The sequence below is a fragment of the Topomyia yanbarensis genome, chromosome 3, assembly GCF_030247195.1.
Source record: "Topomyia yanbarensis strain Yona2022 chromosome 3, ASM3024719v1, whole genome shotgun sequence".
In the NCBI taxonomy this organism is placed as follows: domain Eukaryota; kingdom Metazoa; phylum Arthropoda; class Insecta; order Diptera; family Culicidae; genus Topomyia; species Topomyia yanbarensis.
In genome coordinates this window covers 97,938,676-97,953,947 of record NC_080672.1, presented here as the reverse complement: position 1 = coordinate 97,953,947, position 15,272 = coordinate 97,938,676, and the positions used below count along the sequence as shown (strand labels likewise).

Here is a 15,272-nt window from a genome sequence, read left to right as displayed (position 1 = left end):
GCGAAAGTTCTGCAACGAACACTTATACAGCGTCCATACCAACTGCTGAACGGAGAACGAGAGAGCAGAGAGCGAGAGAATGAATGTAATAAAACTGAACATGACGTTTGGGGTCGCAATTGAAGAACAACCGGTCCACAACAAACGCTCTGGCTGAGTGCTGTCGATTCATTGTTCTGTCAAAGTTGTATTATTTCTGGCTGAGTTTTGAAGGTCATGCAATTGGGAATGTGTTGCTTTAGTTGAGTCGTTTTGTTCAAAACATGTACTTCTAAATTTGGTTATTAACAGATTTATTGAATTTTATTAATTTATTTAATTATTCGGAAATCAAAAGATATTTTTGAATTGAAGAATATGTATTGGCGGGTTTCTCTAACCTATAAGAAAGGCCATTCAATTAATCATTCACCACATATTGATTTATTTTTAGGAGGTACTGGAAGACTCCTGGAGGAATTATATTGTGAAAATTAAATTAAATTAATTTTCCCATACGAATTCCCATGTAAACTTTAAACCATGGGCGCAAAAATATAGTTTCACCAATCGAGTTACGAATTTGCACGATTGTTTAAGGACTCAAATGTAACCCAAAAAGTTGCTTAGAGCAGGAATCTAATTTTTGTCCCATCCTAGTACACAGTGGTCCAGAATTTTTAAATTTTACCTAAACTAAACAACTTAGCCTTATTATGTCTTTGGAAAAGTTTTCGTTGTTTATGAACCACTTCTTATAGTTCAACCCTTTCATGCCCAACTTTTTTCTAGTGTATATAGGGTTTCAAAACTATTTTTCGTTGAAAACGGTGGGATCAAGAAAAACGAAAAGCCTATTTTCATAAAGATAGGTGCTTCCATGGCAGTGCTAAAAGCTGGTCAATTTTTAACTTCTAATGCTCAATACAATTTTCCTAGAATAATTTCAATAGTCCAATTACGTGGAAAACGTAGCCAACGGCAATCTAAATTAATAAGCTTTATCAGTTTTCAATAATATTGCACCATAACGAAGATATATGAAAAAAAATCATTTTCCGTCGTCAACGTAAACTGTCCCTGGCAGCACTGCTCCTTCGGAATCCAATCAGACTAATAGCAATAACTTCAGTTCTAGAGCTGATCCTTGTAACTGCTAATATTCAAATTAAAGGCAATTATCACATTAATGAGCCTTACTTGTTTTTGTGAGCAAATCTCGCCTCAATCAAAAGTTTTATAGCTATTTAAAAACGTTGTTGTTATAAGCACTTTTCCTCAAACAAAAGATAATTCTTCTTCAACTAAATATCAGTCATGATTCGAGGTATAATTGAGCAAAAAATTGCGAGCGCGATATTTTCCAAAATTTCACAAAATTAATTTTAAATAATCACCTTTTGTTATTATAACTTCTATAATATTTTGAATAATAGAAGCTTAAGTTTTGATGTATAAGAATGAAATGTTCGTCTTTGAAAATTCGAAAAACCATCTACAGGATGTGTAATAAAAAATAAAAACCGCAAAATTTATATTAAAAGTTAATTGACCCTTGGTACTATTTTTAAGCTACTTTTCCGGTGGACAATATAAAAGATATAGTTTCAGTGGACAATATAAAAGATAAAGTTTTCTGTTATTTTAAACAGTGGGTAGGGTTGTTCTGAATTCCAATTATCTTTTTGATGGTTCGAGATAGAATTTCGCAGTCAGAAAATTGAAGAAAATCAAATTTTATGAAACTTTGCCGAAAACACTGGAATACTATGTGTTGTACTTTTCATTTTACAAAAAAAATAGGGAGATTCATAAAAAAAGTTTTCGTTTATATAACTTTTGCAGTTTTGATTGTTCATTAAGATAACTTTAGAAATACTTTTAGATATTTTAAAGAACTTTTTGTCTCAATATACTAAACCTGCAGGTTCTTTCGGTACCTTACTAAGTTTAGTTTTTACTAAAAATAAAGTATTTTTGAGCAAATATTGCAAGTTATACAGTATCGCATTTACCATTTTTTGATGATCTATGCTACAACGAATAATATTTAATATGTCAGCAATGGTATTTAGTTCGGATAGCCTCAGTTCCATTGACGCTATTCGCTCGATGAAACATGGAAAGCTACTAAGTGCTTTATCTGACAAATCTTTCTAGATTACCTTGGTGTGGATACCTTCTCATTGCTCCATTCCGGGCAATGAGAAGGCGGACTCCTAGCTAAGGTGAGTGCCCTAGAAGGTGACGTTTATGAAAGACCAATTTGCTTCAGCGAATTTTTCAGTATTACTCATCAGAGAACCCTGGAAAGTTGGCAAAACTCGTGGAGCAATGGGGAGCTAGGAAGGTCCCGATACTTTCGATAGTCCCCACGGTATCGACGAAACCTTGGCTCAAGGGGATGGGTGTGGGTCGTGGCTTCATTCGTGTGATGTCCCGACTCATGGCGAACCATTACATGCTGGATGGACGTCTCCAGCGTATTGGGCTCGTGTATAGTGGTATCTGCGCTTGTGGTGACGGCTATCACGACATCGAGCACATTGTCTGGACGTGCACCGAGTACAGTTCCACCAGGTCTCGGCTAATGGATACCCTGCGGGCCCGAAGAAGACCAACCAACGTCCCGGTTCGAGATGTGCTGGCAAGCCGTGATCTCCTCTATATGTCCCTCGTTTACACCTTCTTAAAAACCATCAATATACAAATTTAACTGCCCCTTCTTATTTCCTATCATTCTCAGAAACGTTCTCTTCCACCTGTACCATACACCCTTGAAGGTTTGATGCGACTCCATGGCGACACAAAATATCTCTGTCGAATGAGCCAACAAACGCGGGACCTACAGTACGAACATCACACGTGCAACTCGAAGTGTTGCCAGTCCACATCTGAGCCGTACTACGAAATCGAAACCTCTGCCGTCTTGAGGAGAACCACCCAGCGTCCCAGTACATGATTCTTCCTGATGAAGGCCACCCGAATCTGCAATCTATGCCGTTGATCTCCCGATGCCTGAAACTGAAAGTTTATAATTTTCTCCCCCCTGTCATCTTTGTTCACCCTCCCTCACCTAACTCTTATACCCAGAAGTATAACCCCTACCCCCCTCCAAATATCTTCGCGTTCTCGTTGAAAATGCCCAACTCTACTACCACATAAAAGTAACTCTAATTAATCTCCACGAATCTTTACAAAATTAAATCGCGCCCTTTAGTTATTCCTACTTATAGTTATATAGATAGTTATAAAATCGACCCCCTTAGTTAAAAATTATTTGCTCCAATAATCTCCCTGCTTAAAATGTCAAACCATATTGCCATAAAAACTAAATGAACTCCATAATCTTACGAAAATTAAATTACCCCCTTGTGAATAGTATAAGATAGCTGTAAAATCTTCTTAAGTTTCATTAAAAAAAATCAATATGTAATCCCCTAGTTTTAAGTAATTTAAAATGTAAAACCAAACAAAATTGACACCTTTAAGCTAACGCAAACGTGCCTTATCAAATAAACGAATTGAATAAAAAACGGTATTTAATATTAACCCATTTCCCATTTTCATTTATAAAAATATTGCATGTATCGTGTGCGACAGCTATTGCGAAGCTTGGCGATAGCTGCCACTCCTTTTACATACAAAATTTTTATAAATGATGTTGCGCAACAGAGGAAGGAAATGGGTTAAGTCAAAAACGATGTTTTAAATATAAAGACACCGGGAGAGAAAAACAGTGAATTTGGCTGCACGGTTTACCAAGTTGTTTTTTCTGCTAGTTTTGGCAACCAGGAGTTTTGTATAAACAGCGAGTGACTTGTTGTTTTAATGAAAAGACTTTTCTAAGGCTCATGTACGTACACGTCACATAACACAAATACTACATCACTAGCTGGTGGAAAATAATAAACAAAGACGGCTAAAGCAAACGGGATTGTTTTCTACCAAGAAGCTGCATTAGGGTTTGTGAGATCGATCGACAAGAACTCAATGCTTGACGAATTTCTTTTGAGCAATATTTCGCAAAATACTCAATCGTGCAACTCGAAAACGCATTGATTCACGTAATTGAGCCTGTATAAATGTTTTTCGTTGCACTAGAGAGGATATATCGAAAATACGGTAGATGAGAAAGCATATTCTCGCACAGTTGGCACTTTGCTGATATCATTCAAAATTAATATTTATGATGAATATAACGATAATAGGAGAAAACTAGTCGATTAGTTTATAATGTTCAGGCTTCGCATCTACCAGTTATATAAAATGAGGAACTAGACAATCTATCAATGGCTTTATAATGTTTAAAATGTGTTTAAATGTACTCGTACTTTATTTCTATCATAAAAGTTATTTAGTATGTAAGTTTACACTCTTCGTATTTAAACCCAATTAAATGCATTTTTTTATTTCAATCTCAATACTCCCCACGAGTTACTTCCTGAATATACCATATTGACCATTGCACGAAATGCACAAATTTGACAAGAGCTGGTCCTTTTGTTTACAGTTTGGACTTAAATTTGAATTTTATTAAAATAAGCTTAGTGCTAATAATTAATTACCAAGAAATTTTACCACAAACTATTGATAAAAAAATAATTAGTTCACTTATCAGATCTTTCATATACATTTTCGCACACTAGGGAATAGCACAATTTAAGTGTAAGGCGCTCTAGAGAACATTTATACTTTTAAAAACATAACTCCCAATATATTTCATATGCTTCATATTGAGAATACGAATAATCTCTAAGTTCAAAATGTAATCAACAGGACCACCACCTGTCACATTTAACGCATGACGTCACTGTGCAGTGACCAATTTGTTTGCATTGCTCGTTTGGAACCGCTGTTTTGGGTTCGATTGGAACTTTAGGCTTCAGTCTTCGCGCATCTCTATATAATCATCTCTGGGTTGAGTGCCCTAATAGAAAATAATTCTATTTGAAAAAGTTATATTTTTTATGTATAAGTTCTCACAACTTCGAAAAGAAAACAAGTTTAGTAGTTAGTATACACTTCAAACAATTCTCAACAAATTATGCGCCCTAAAATAATGTTCAAATTGTCCAAAGGGTACTTTGGTGTAAAATAACAACTACAAAACTTATAGAATTAACCCCGTCTTTTTTAAGGAACACCCGAAGGCTTACCTTTGGATTTCTCGTGCAATGGAAAGTATAAAAGATAGAGCTGGTGTGTCTTCAGCAAATTTGCCTAAAACGTGTTGTTCTACAACTTCATCGAAGACAGGTCAACTCCTGAGTGCATATCAGGAGAGTGACGACTGAGTGACTGTCAAAATTGGAACAATGATTATTTGTCAGTGTCATTCCAAACGAGTCAAATCCATGTATTTTGAGAGGTCGTTTGTTCGTTTGGAAATTACTGACAGATAATCATGACAGTTGGCTTCACTCTCCTTACATACACTCTATCTCGAACCGTTAAAAAGTTCAATTTTAAATCTCGTTAAAATTAGAACTATCATGACTTCTATTTTAACGAAATGAAGAGCCTTGCAAAATACAGCAACTTTCCTAAACATATTGAAAGGCAAAATTGTTTAGTTTTAATAAAAAGCTAGAATCAGTGCTGAATTTACATTCTGGACCACTGTGACATCATTTTAAGATAATCAACAGTGAATATTTTCTGATTTTTTGGTTTAATATATGTTTAAAAACTAATGTGTTTTTGCAAGAAGTGTCGCCCTGATTGTTTCAACAGAGCGTGGAAGGCGAAACTGTAAATAGACAAACAAAACTACCATTTCACTTGTTTTTGCTGTAACTTGGGAAAGCAAGATCACGGAATCCAAATTTTAGGTCAATTTATTGCGTTTCGAAACCTTTATTCGCATGTATAGAAAATTCACTTTGTTTACATTTGTAGCACATGGCTTCTCTGTTATTCTCAAGGGGTGAGTCGCTTAACACAAATAGAATTGTGCTCACAAACAAACAGCGTGATAGCTTGTGCCGCAATGTGCCACGATGTGCCATGGTGTTCCGTAAAACAAAAGCAATGGTTGCTATGATGATTTAACTACACTTTGTTGACAGTTTTTGAGTTGTCAGAAGTGTGCCCCAGTGTGCCACACATTGTGGTAATGAGTGAAATCATCGTCTATTACTGTGGATCGTAATCTTATATCTTGTTACCGTAAGTGATACAGTGTGTATGGCACATTGTTCTAAGCGACTCACCCCTTGGTTATTCTAGTCTCTTTAGCATCACCATTTTTACGAATAAGTGTTGAGATTTTTTCTTCTTTTTGTCGTGACTAACGATTTACCTTTGAATATAGGGGAAGAAAAGTCGTGTAAGGTTTGGAACGCGTATATCCTTTGATATACTGCATGGATTCAATCAATTTCATCGCCATTTTGTCGAAAATATATTCAGTAATGTGATATTGAATTTTGGAGTATGTATGACATGCATTAAGGTTCAACCAAATACAAATTTGTATTTGGTTCAACTAAGAAAGCTTGGAAAAACGGCCATCTTGGAAAACGAAAAAGCAGTTTTTTCTCACACCGTTGGAGAAATCTTCATAAAAATGAATCAGTAATGCTCTACCAATAACCAATACCCTGAATACATTTATTCATTTTCATAGACTTTTCCAATAGTGTGAGAAAAAACTGCTTTTTTCTTTTTCCAAGATGGCCACTTATTGAGGCGTTCTCAGTTGAATCTTAATGAAAAACTGTTTTGAATTTTTTTTCGAAAGCTATTCAAAAATGGTGAAAATTTATAACCATCTCGGTCAGAACCGTCAATATGGTGCACCAACTGATCACTTAAATGATGGAAAGTTTTAAATATAGGTCCGCTACAGATTTGTTTCATTATCATTCGCGTTGAGCTGTTTAGAACGAGCGCGAAGCATATTTTAAAGAACTGTACAATACGTAGCAGAAAATATTTGTGAGCTCTACATGTCTGGCGGATAAATCGGTTTGTGTCGTTACCTGCTATCCAATTATTTTCATTTCTGATGATTACACAACACAAAACCGAATTTTAAAACACTCGACCGAAGCTAATTCGTGATTGTTCACCACTAATTTCATGCACCAAGCCGCCAACATAAAGCAGAAAGAATTGTGATTTTAGTCGCTTTTTATTAGTCAACTTTATTGGATGACCAGAAACTACATTTCAACATCGGGAGAGAAAATGATTATTATGATAGGATTCAACCGGCTCCATGGACTGAATGTAATAATTCGTTTGTACAGCTCTGTAACGAGGGCCGATTGAAACAAAAATATTCCACTCAATGAACATTTTCTCTGGGAAACCAATTGGTCCTTGTCAGCGCTATAAAACCATCTACCAAGAAATAAATTAGAGCATCTCCTTCGTCAACTATCATTTTACTTCCGATGGGTCGAAATTAGCATACACACAAAAAACGATTTTAAATCATCTGACTGAAGCACATTCCTGATTGATTTCCGCTAATTACATACACCAAGCCACAAATCTTAAACAGTTTTTGTTCGAAGCTCCACTTCTTTGACGATGAAATTAAACTGATTTCATTTAATGGCCAGCCCAATTGGTTTCGAACGTAAGCTGAACCAGGTACACCGTGCTGGCAGCACCAAACATACGCTCGCTATTTCTGGATGCGGTAAAGGTGGAAAGATGAAGGAAAAACCGGCTCGTTTCGTGCCGGTTTCCAGTTTCCTGTCGTCCGAATCCACTGTTTACAGAAAAAGTGCTACTACGCCAGAGCATCCGTCTAGTTGGCGGCCGTAGTGGAACATCTCGCCGCCGAAATAGTGGAGCTGGCAGGAAACGCAGCCCGTGGAAACAAAAAGATCGGGATTATCCCCCATCAGCTGCAACTGGTCCTTCGAAATGACGAAGAGCTGAACAAATTGCTCTCCGCCCTAGTAACAATTGAGGTTTTATGACGCTTTTGAAGCCTTTGTTTAAACCTAGAATGCACTTGTAGTGTGCTATAAGACTAGAAATGCTACTTGGGCGCACGTCAAAACGTTCCGTGGCGTTAATGTTGTATGTCAATGCCTCCATTTAACTGAATGTAACTAATCTTGACGTTCCGTAGTGGTGGCGGAAACCTGATGTATCGTGTGAATCGTACTTAAGCTGGGTTTCGTCGGTGAACAATTTTTGTCAACATATCAATCGCCAAATTTAATCTGTGTAAATCTGGTTCCAGTTTTAAACTACCAACTAATCGATCGATTTGATTAGTTAAATTAGACCGATTGTAACAGATTTTGTATTTTTAATCGGTTGTCGCGTCGGTAGACGCCCAGGTTAAACTCCCATAAGAGTCGGTGCAACAATCGACCGATTAATTTTTACACTGCTAAAAATTCAAACTTATAATTTATGTATTCCACACACATGATATGCATATGCACAAAAATGTGCTAAAAATATAAATTGTATTAATCACACACATACATTTGATGGAAAACTGCTATGAAAAAAATTTCTACGTGGCACACTTTTATAGTTTTGCTGTACGCCACATGAATTTGAACGGTTTTCACATAATATTTAAGCGTGACAGATAATTTTCATGTGCTGCTTCAAATTGCAAAAAATCATATGCGATATCAATAGATTCAATATAGCGAATTTTATGAGTGTAGTCGGCCGATTGTGCCGACGCAAACCGATTTAGTCGGTGGGAAAACCTAAGAGAATAAGAGACGACAATAGGCTTCTTGCTCTTTTCAATTTTCTCGACTAGGCCCTGTCGCAAAGCTGAAGACAACAAGTGTTCATCGTTGCGAATTTCCTTTTATATGCTTTTTACAATTGCTGAAAATAATTGAACCTCAAATACCTCCACTAAAAATTTAATTTAGTAGCCAGAATAGATTCAGCAGCACTGTTTTCCATCCCATTTATGAAAATATAATGAACGCTCATGGCTGACAACAGGGGTGCCAACCTTCTACATTTATCTGGATTCTTCTAGATTTTTAAGCGTCGTCCAGTCATACAGATACAGATGTTTGTCTGATCCAGATTTCAGAAAATTTGTCCAGATTTATCCAGACAATTTGAAAAAATAACAAAATGAGATAGAAAAATTTATCGTTGATTTTTATAACAACTTTTCGAGCTACGATTTTGAAAACAAAATTTTTTAAAATAGCTGGAAACACAAAATAGGTTTTTTCACTAAAAGTGAATAAATTTTGTTAAATTTTCATCAGTGGGAAATTTCAGCATTCCAAGATGCTGAAAGCTCACAGTCTCATATTCAATCCTCAAGCTTTTTCAAAAAAATTGGGCTATCCAGACAATTCCAGAATTTTTCGAATATTATTACAGACTTCTTGGAAAAAACACTTGGCTGGCCAAACGACCAATCAGAAGCTGATTCAATATTAAGGTTAGGGCTGGATCAAATTAGCTACGCGATTGTCTTACTTTCTCTTAGGGGAAATCGGGGGATTTTTCTATGGGAGAGTACTTTGTTTTACACACAGAAGAATCAGGTCTTTTTGAAACAACAAAACGTTTAGCTGTCTTTCAAACGTGACGAGTGACTGTTTCAAACTGAAATGAGCGTATCTCGAAAGCTGTATTTGGTTTAGTTCAACAAATACGTCTGCTTGCATTTTAAACAGAAACATTAATGAAACAAAATAAAATTTGTTAGATCGAACTGATCCCTTAGTTGTAAAACAACAGAACTTTTGTTTGATTTCAACTAAATTTGAGTTGAGTTTGTTTCTTCGAACTTGTTTGTTCGGTTAAATTTATCATGATTTGTTGTTTCAAACGAAATATTAGTTGAAACTATTGAAAAGCCAACAAATGAATTTGTTGGTAATTTCAAGCAATAGTATTGATTGAATCAAACCTGAATTTTGTTTATCACTAATAGTGACAATCAAACAGGAAAATTCGATATCAACTTTTGAATAGGGCTAATAAGATTTGTAAACAAACCTTTGTTTTGCTGATTTCTCTTAATTTGTTATAATTTCAACACAGAAAACATTTGAAATTAATTCTACCAAGGGTAAAGATGTTGATTCATGTGTATCTTTCATGAAATTCAACTCGGCAGCGGAATAATGAGCGAAATAAGTTTGTTTACGAAAATCTCATTAATTAAAACCATAATTTGTTCATTCTCACTAATTGTTTTCTGCGTGTATCAATGTATACAGCATAAAATTTATGCTACGTGGGAACGTCTGCCAAGAAGGGAACAAAATCACTTCGCAACAACACTTTCTCACGTTGCTCAAACTCACACATTCCTGATAAGCAGCTTTGTGCGTATTGGCGTGCTTGTCAGGTGCTCCACGGGGCAGTAAGGTGCGAACGCGAGAACAAGAGAGCAACAAAACATTCAGCAAAGCACACATCGTCCGCACTGCTCACACTACTGTCGATGTGACGTCGCTCGATCTCCAACATAACTGTACGTAGCTTAGGATTTTATAATAATGAATCGAAAGCTCACAAACACCACCAGCTAGAAGTGTGTAGTGAAGGGAAATTTTTGTTCCCCTGTTGAATCGGAACGGGAGAGAGAGCTATCAAACCAATCGCGAACTGAAAATGGTAAAAGTGGCTTCATCGTTGGGCCAACGGTGGTGTGTTTTATGCAAAATTCAGGAATAAAACTAGCGAAAAAGTGTTCGTTCTAGTTCGTAAAGTGCAGTGCAAGGTGAGAACCGTTCGATTGTGATATTTTCCATTGCGGGGGAGTGTGTTTTAAACCGAAAAATTGCCAATTTATAAACGACCTCGTCGCCCAGTGAAGGCAGTGAACATTAAAATGGGGGGTATTACTCCAAGTTGTGCTTGCTGGTTCGGGTGTTCATGTCAAAAACGTATCTAGCCAACGTTGGCTGTGAAGGGTACAGAAAATGGTTGCCGAATGTGAATTTTCAGCAGATTTTATTGCTGCTAGGTGTAATGGGTGAATAAATTCGTCGTTTTGTATCAGTTTTCGGGTGATTTCCGAACTGGCGATGTGATGTGGCTTGAATGGAAATTTTTCGCAAGGCGTCACCATTTTCATGCGTAACTAGGGCATGACAAGAGCACAGGAAAAGAATGATCACAGCGAAACCTGGCTAATGCGAACGGTAATATGCCAACGTGACTTTTGCATGATCTGCGACCTGTGGTATATCCACCTGGTAGGGCTGGTTTGGAAGTGAACTGCGTTTATGTTTTTTTGTGTAATATATTAGTAAATTATTTTGTTATCAACTATTGTGCGCGGTAATCTGCAATCTGGTTAATAAAATTGATCTGATTGAACAAATCCATACCTATTAAAATTTGGTCAAAGATTCCAACAATTTTATTTTTGAATTATCTTCAAAAGTTCAATGATTTTAATTCAACCATTTTGATAGTCATGCGTTGCCAGTAATGCAGCAGAAACTGAAATTGTCAAACCGATCGAAATTATCGTCTTTACAGTAACAGTTATTCCAATAATGTGAAAAATTGAAGTATACGCACCAAATTTCTTCGCATGCGTTATTGAAACTTTTTTAAATTTTATCAGCTAAATATTTTAGCAATCCAATATGCTGAAAGTTTATCAATTTGATTTTAAGATTTTTTTATCATTCTGCTTCAAAAATCTATTTGCTTCAATCTTTAGAATTATTACAGTAAAAACCCGATTTTATAAGCACCCGATTTTATCTACCCCCGATGTTATCAGCTTTTTTGCCCAATTTTATCAGCTTTAGAAGAAAATTGATAGTTGGTAGTTTTCATAAAAACCATGTTTTTGAAAATTTCGTGAGCGATTACACAAAAACAAACAAAAATAATCCATTAATCTATATTTCTGGCCTGATTTCCGATGTAGATAGACTTCTAAATACTATCAACATTGGCCTCGAAGCGATAGTTCACAGGAAAAATGCAAACTGGCTGGCTTTTAATCCAAAGAAGACTCAAGCGATCATCTTCAGCAAGTCTGGAATCTTTGCACCGCAAACCAAGATCATTTTTGTGGTGAATTAGTACCATTGTCTAACGAAGTTACAAATCTTGGTTTGGAACTATTTCGACGAGAACACTTCAAATGGGCCCGCAAAGCAAAGCAAAACGTAAACAATTCCGGTTAATACTTCTAGCCAAGCATGTCAAATGGTCCTAAGTGCAAATGACAGTTTCTCTCTGTTTATTTTCTCTTTTGTTTGTTACTTAATTCTTAGCAGAAAGCTAGTCGAAATCAGAGTTTTTCGATAGATCCTGCCGGCTGTTGGCGAAAAAAAAAAGATTATCGAAAAGGCACATAAGCAAAATAACTTGTTTTGTTTATGTTCCCTTTCACTTCCCCTCAAAAATTAACGGTTCATATACACCAAACAACAAAACGGAAAAAAGGTTTTTCTTTTCTTGATGAAAAAGACTATAGTTGAAAAGGGTACAAAAACTTCCCAACACCGAGAAAGGGATCAAAATAAACGTCACATAATCATTTGCTATAAACAAAAGGGTTCACCCGCATGCACTATAAGCTAACGTCTCGCCGAAAAGGGATTATGGGAGAGGGCACAAAACCATTGCGATGTTTCAAAAGGGACCAAAACATTTATCTGCAAAAATTGTTCAAAATACAATTTTTAATAAATTTTGTATATTATTCGGAAAAAGGGTTAATTTAACACGGCATTGGGTTGTTTGGTCCTTAAATCAAGCTCCTGTTCATAAATGGGAATATAATGTACGAGGTAATTTTTCAGGCGCCATTTTCTCGACATGAGCATATTGTATATCAAGAATGCTGATTCAAATGGTCCTTAGTGACTAATGTAAACAAACTGAGTCATTTGCAGCACAGCATGTGATTACAACATAGCTAACGAATACCGAAAACCAGGATTCAATATACCCAGTATTTATCAAAATAACAAGCATTATATAAAAAGTCGCAAGGTTTTCATGATCATATTTTAAAATTTTCCACTTGAGACCTTTTAAAATAAAAGGACCTATGCGCGAAATATTTCAAAACCTCTGCAACTGTTCATAGGCGCCATGCAAAAACGACGCAAGATTCATTTCATTCTATGTTTTCCCCACTGCACATAGGTACCTAGTAAAAACGTCCTAAGCATCAAAATAAAAGAATATTTTCTTCTGTTCATGTTCTTATTTTTGAAGTTGAATTTAGTAAGCATAATAAATTAAATGATAATTGGAAAGCTTAGTTATTCTAAAGTAACATGCCATTCGTTGGTTTTAACCACTTCCAGCCAATGATCTGTTAATATAAACTAAAGTTTCCCGCAATTTTTTTTTGCAAGACTTCTGTTAAATCCAGTGCAACTATTTACCATAGTAATGAAGAACATTCGTATTCTGGTGCTCATTTTGTCGAAAACTTTGAAGAAATTCAATATTCGTCGTAAGAGCTACCTTTGCTGAAAAAAGCCGTATGTGCAGCGTCGCATGATTCTTGGGCCCGAAAAAAAGACCTATGTGAAAGGTCCTATAATTTTCAAAAGGACGCATCATTCTAAAGCGCTTAAAAACTACATTAGCACTAAACATTTCATATTTTTAGTATTATTTTCCTAAAGAGCATAGTCCTTAGACTATATTGGCATAATTGTTCCATCAAAACCCATATTTTGTTCTCTAATAGGGATTTGTTTTAGGTCCATGAAACTTCAGCCTCGTTTTTCTCAGTTCGAGCTCAATGTCACCTAGGACCTTTTGAATAAGTACTCTTGATATAATGCCTTATGAAATGCTGACGTCGAGTTGGTAACACATAGTGGTCTCATAAAGGGAACGATATTGTGCTGAAAACATACAAAATATAAGACAGGTTTCAAGTATTTGTCCCAGTCCTCTCGATAACGTTTGTCTACAACCTTCGTCGACTAGACACAACCTTAGACATTCGAAACTTCACTCTTGGAGTCGATGTACATTCCAACTGCTGACTGAGAATACGTTGCATCATGAGGCAAGCATACCATCGAGATTTGCCAAACTACATCCAACATACCAACATGGGCAGCAGCTGCGAATACGATCTTTCATAATACTCAGGCACATAAGCATTACCGGTAAAAGTGTACTGGCGTACGGAGCAATTAGCTGGAATGACCTTGGGGCTGTTCATAAACCACGTAGACTCATAAGGGGGACGGGGGGGGGGGGGGGGGGGGGGGTGTCTGGCAAAAGTCTACGTTTGTCTACGAGGGGGAGGGGGGGGGGGGTCTATGAAAAAGTCTACGTAGACTTATTTTTTGTTATTCTCGTATTACTAATTATAAATGGGATTTAAAGAGAGTTGTATTCAAAATATCGGTCTATTCAGTATTTATGCAGATACTTCAAAGCTAATACACTATTGAGGTCACTACTCGATAAGCGACCACTCAACCCAGAACCCACGATTTTTTCTTTTGGACAACCTCACACGGTGTTGTTTCTTGCGTATATTTTGATATAGTTTTGATCTAGGAATAATACAAAATGACAGTTCCAAAGACGATCGCCCAAAATTCCTCTCGACCGAAGATTTTGGCTGTGAAATCATGCGAGACACCACTTGTTAGCAGACATGCATGAACCATTAAATGCATGAACCATAAAAAGTTAAAAAATGGTCAAGCATTGTAACAACAAAACACCCGATTTTTAACAATACGTGGATTAACTTTTTAATTCTTTATTTATTGATTTCGTTGGTTAAAGCAGTAGGGTAATTAAACTTCTACAACAAAGTGTTTACTCGAGTTTTTTAATTTCGATTATAGAGGCCTCTTCGGGTTAGAAACATCTCTAGGAAAAATTTCTAATCCTATGTGCGGGGTCAGGATTCGAACCCAGGTGCGCTGCGTACAAGGCAATCGATTTACGAATACGCCCACTCCCTTTTACTCGGGTTAATCAGTTTCTCTTGCAGTCATTCACACTGATTTCAAAATCTTTAAAAGCACGTTAAATTTTACGTCTTGACCCTACGAAACTCCGTGCAAACCAGTTCTACTATATTTATCTTCGAAAATATTCGGAGTTAAACTTTGATACCTACTTTGCAATAATACTCTTAGATGATACGGCTATTAATTACATAAGAAAAATTCCCTTAATCAAATAAGGCAATTTAGATTTTCTTACTATCTTAGAAATATTGAAGTTTGTTCACGAAAAGTGAAATTTGTGTGCATGTTTGGTTTACTAATTTAGCCTAGATAATAGTACACATCAAAAGTATTATTTTGTAATTGTTTTTTATAATTTAACAATTTTGAATGCACCAGTAAGGGTCA

General features: G+C 36.1%; 1 protein-coding gene across 2 annotated transcripts in view; it reads left to right on the top strand.

Annotated features, from left to right (window-relative positions):
- The first annotated feature begins 10,528 nt into the window (after nucleotides 1-10,528).
- The window catches only part of LOC131686926 (pre-mRNA-splicing regulator female-lethal(2)D), a 45,098-nt gene continuing 40,354 nt past the window's right edge, over nucleotides 10,529-15,272 (top strand). The window contains exon 1 of one of the 2 annotated variants that reach the window (XM_058970957.1): nucleotides 10,529-10,675. The gene's annotated coding sequence lies outside the window, so the exon portion shown is untranslated. Of the gene's footprint in view, nucleotides 10,676-10,696; nucleotides 11,100-15,272 lie in introns of those variants that run through there. The other variant, XM_058970958.1, reaches the window with a different exon arrangement.